This window comes from Rhincodon typus, chromosome 29, assembly GCF_021869965.1.
Source record: "Rhincodon typus isolate 14 chromosome 29, sRhiTyp1.1, whole genome shotgun sequence".
NCBI lineage: Eukaryota > Metazoa > Chordata > Chondrichthyes > Orectolobiformes > Rhincodontidae > Rhincodon > Rhincodon typus.
In genome coordinates, this window is record NC_063360.1 from 29,358,840 (window position 1) to 29,363,599 (window position 4,760).

The window sequence follows — 4,760 nt, forward strand, 5'->3', positions numbered from 1 at the left end:
CCCTTTGTAAGTCTAATTTTGAAATCTATAGTCAACTAACAGTTGAGGAACAATTTGATTCTAAGTGAGGTTTTGCAGAAAATTTAAATTTATGGCTATATATTGGCTCAAGTTGATAAAGCATCAGAATCTGCTTTTGACTCCAATGGGCGATTTTCTCATTTTAAAATTATACTGTCTGACTGGAAAATCCAGGTAATGTTTTTATAGTGGATTTTTCAGAAAATTCAGGTCTTCTATCTTGTTTAGCAAATTTAATACACTGGATAGTCATTGTTTATGTACATTGTGCTCCAATTATGTCTCCTGGACATAGCTTGCTGCTTCTGGCCTTGGGGCGTGTGTGTGTGTGTGTGTGTGTGTGTGTGTGTGTGTGTAAATCTGGTGTTTTTTTTTCCCTTCACATTTGAGAACTGGAATTGTAGTGAGTCAGTTTTCCAACTCTGGTTTAAGACTTCCAACAGAAGTTCTCATTATTATTATTATTATTATTATTATTATTATTATTATTATTATTATCATTGTCCTCCTTTTTCTAGTTATTACATTTGTTTTTACACTGTTTAGAGGGAATGAAGATTCCTATTGGGACCAATATTGGCATTCAGTTACTTAAACTGCCTTGGCTGGTGAGGGGAGAGAAAAAACTTTAACTCTTTAAATACAGTGACTGACTTTAATGGGATTTGGAAGAGTCTGAAAAGCAATTCCGTTGTGGCTGTTTTCTGGTGAGGATGACATAATTTTGGTGTAGAGATGATGTTGAATAAAAGCAACAAACACTCCCAATTGTCCAATGATTGTGTTTTGTGATAAAATTAAGATTGAGTGAATGTTTCCAGAGTATTTTCTTAAACTACAAGTGATTGATTTGAATATTCTTTAGGAATCTTAACACATCCCTACCAAAGTGGGTTTTTTTTTTTGAGTTTTCTTTTTGCGTTTGTTCTCAATGGTTTCTTGTTCCAGTGGTTTGAGAAACGGGTGCCAGGTGAGCATTCTGTTTTAAAAGCCAAAGCCTTTGGGATGGAACTCAGTGCACTATGTCATCAGGTTAAAAATACTATAGTAGTTTCTGTAATTTGCATGTTTAAAAGAAGTTGATTTGGGTGTTGCTATAGACGTAATAAATACAAATAACTTCAGAAGGAGTGCAGAAGCAACTTTGACAAACTTGGAAGTTGGTCACAATTTAACATTTTAGAGAGCATTTCCTTATGAGTATCAATCTTGAGTCCATAGGAAAAAGGTTGATCTCTGCTAGCTTAAAAAAAAACTAAACAACAGGAAAAAAAGTAAATATTAAGTTCTTAAATGTGCAATTCATTGAGGAGTTTTCCACCTCAGATTAGCAATTGCAGGTTTCAAACAGCTGAACAGACAGACAATCCTCACTTTGGAGAACAATGTATAATTTGTTCCTCTCCAAAGGACAATGCTTTATTGATTGCAGGATCAGTATGTTTTAATAAATTGTTTACTGTGATTACACCATGTGTTGCAGAACAAAGAATGTGTTAGATGCACTACTTGTTACTTAAAATAAACTCATAAATTAGTTCAAAATTTTTATTGTAGTGTTTTATTTTTTTGTACGAAGATTGATCATGGGGTATAGTTTTAAATAACGTCTTTTGATCTTTTGAATTTTTAGCCTTTAAAACGAGCGCGTAGGATAAATGGAAAGCTGAATAGAAAATCCTGTGAACTTCAGCAATTTTAACTGCACACATTGAAGATAATTTAACTTGACTTTTGTTTCACTTGTGATGCTAATGACACATTCTTCATGCAACAAGCCCCTACATGAAACCTACAACAAAATCTCTCCGTTCTGACAACACAAATCCTTCTGTGATGTCACCAGATTCCTGCTGTAGCCTAGAAACGCATGCCCAGCTACTGGTCGTGAGGTGTAACGTTATGAAGTTAGATATAACAGATACTAAATGACAAACAATGTCAATGACTGCCACCAGATTCTTCTTCACTGTGATAGTTTTGACCATCCTGTATGTTCTGTTCTTATATGGAGCAGCTTTGTTTCCCTTTATCAATACAATAATTTTTCTGTATCCAGCCTACTTCTCGTAAGTATGCAATGGTTTCTAAAGCCAATATCAGAAAAATCTTCTGCAAGATGCTTGCAATTGTTTTGGTTTTGCATTCTTGCCCTTTTAATTAGGCTTGCTTTTCCTTTTGGGGCCATCATTCTTTGTTGTTTCCCAACTTCTCCCTAAGCTGTCTGCTCTTTAGAGGTTACGTTGTGATTATCCAGCAGCTTAATCATGTGCTTAAATTGATGTTTGATTGCAATGCTGCCACAAAGCAACTTTTGAAACCAATTCATTCAATACTTGCAAGTGTTCTCTTTCAGTCTGATATAAACACTTGGGTTGCCCCAGTCACAAAGATAGTAAAAAGAGCTGACTAGGACTTAAACAGAGGATGTTGTGGCAGTGTTGTAATCAAACATCAACTTAACAGTCATGATCCAAAAACAGGATTTTTGCAGAGAAATAGGGCAGGGCTAAGGTACTAACTGAAGTTGTAGTGAAAGGGGAGGTAGTTGAGATACTGCATAGGCTAAAAGTTAACAAGGGAAGTGTACTAGATCATTATTAGATTAAATTAAATTAACTTGCCCAGAACAGCTCAGGATGCATCTTGATACTGAAGGAAGCAGGAGTGAAATTTGGAAGACTAGTTCCTCCCCAAATAGCCTTTAAATGTTGGAATATTTCCAGAATATTGGAAAATGGTGAATGTTTACACCCTTATTAGAGAAGGGTGTAAAAGTATGCCCAGCAACGATAGCCCACAGCTACAGTGGTAAGAAAGCTTGATCAAACCATAGTCTGGGATAACATTAATGCAGAATGGATTTGTTGGTGGAAAAATAGTGTTTAACCAACTTGCTTGAGTTTTCTAACAAGGTGGCAAGATTCAGGCAATGCAGTTGAGGCACAGACGGACCTCTTAAAAAGCCTCTTGGCAGACCTATTGGCAAATTTGCTGACTTTCTTTTACAGTCTTCAGTGTGATGGATACAAAGTTGTAATGTGACAGAAAATAGAATAGTGATTTTTTTTTTTTATGATGACTGCAGGGCTTCTTACAATGGGGTTCCTTTTGGAGTAACCAGCCTGTAATTATGTTAGCCAAATCTCCTGATTGCCACATGCTCCCAGCATTCAGTATGGAAGAAGAGTCCTGTTGGGCTCAAAGTTAGCTCTGTTTCTGTCTCTACAGTTACTGCCCTGCTCTGTTTCTGTAGCATTCTGTGTTTGTTTCACACGATTAACACTTTCCTGTGTTCCCAGACAATTTTGCTTCCTTGAAAATTCACTTGTAACTTTAATTCCTCTTTCACCTACATTAATTGTGAGCCACACAAAGTACCTGTAAAACAACCACCGGTTATTTAAGGGAAGGATTCTAACATGCAATGCAAGATTTATCTGGTTAATATTTTAAACCTTTGCACTGTTAATGACTTTGGTTATTCATAAACTCTGTCTAAAGTTTAATGATTCAACTGTGATGCTTGTATTGAGCAAGTTTTAATAGGTAATTGTTAAATACCCCATACGCATGGTCAGAACATCAGTCTTAACTACTGCTGCCTTGCCTGTTAAGTGAAAAATATGAGAGATTTAATTTTGTTTTCTGCCTCAAAAAAATAGAAAATACCAGTGGATTTTTTTAGGTTTGTTGGCAAGATTGGTTCAATTGCTTCTTGAAAGTTCAATACATCAAAGCAACTTTGACCAACACTGTTAGTGAATAATTGAATTTATATTTGTCAATAGTGTTTTATGTATTCAAAGGAACTGTAAAACTAGACCTGTAAAGAAGCCAGAGGTAGTAAGAACTGCCAGTGCTGGAGTCAGAGATAACACAGTGTGGAGCTGGAGGAACACAGCAGGCCAGGCAGCATCAGAGGAGCAGGAAAGCTGATGTTTCGGGTCGGGACCCTTCTTCAGAAATTTCAGCTTTCCTGCTCCTCTGATGCTGCCTGATCTGCTGTGTTCCTCCAGCTCTGCACTGTTATCTCTGCAAAGAAGCCATATTGCTTCCATCTTAACGGATTTAATTTTCCTTTCCATCCTTAACCAGGCACTTTTTGCTTTATACAATGTGAAAACAGTCTATTTTAAAAAGATGCTTCAGGAATGCTGAACTACAATTATAAAATAATCTGGACTTTGGACTTTTGGACTTTGTACAAAAGTTGCACAAATCTAATGCGCTATTTGCTTTCTAGTCAGAACTATAAAAGACCAGTTAACAAGATTAAATTTAATCTAGAATAATAAATTATGGTATACAAGGGCATCAGAAGAAGAAGTTTAGATTCAGGAAGAACTACAGTACAAGGCAGTTGGAACAGATGGTTAATTTAGGACTGAATTCAATAATAATAAACAATCTCTCAAATACCCCATCCCCGCAATAACAACCAAACAAGAATCCCCCTCGTCCTCACGTACCACCCCACCAACCTCTGGATCCAACGCATCATCCTCCGACACTTCCGCCGTCTGCAATCCGACCCCACCACCAAAGACATTTTTCCCTCCCCACCCTTATCTGCTTTCCAGAGGGACCACTCTCTCCGTGACTCCCTTGTCCGTTCCACACTCCCCTCCAGCCCCACCACACCCGGCACTTTTCCCTGCAACCGCAGGAAGTGCTACACCTGCCCCCACACCTCCTCCCTCACCCCCATCACAGGCCCCAAGAAGACTTTCCACATC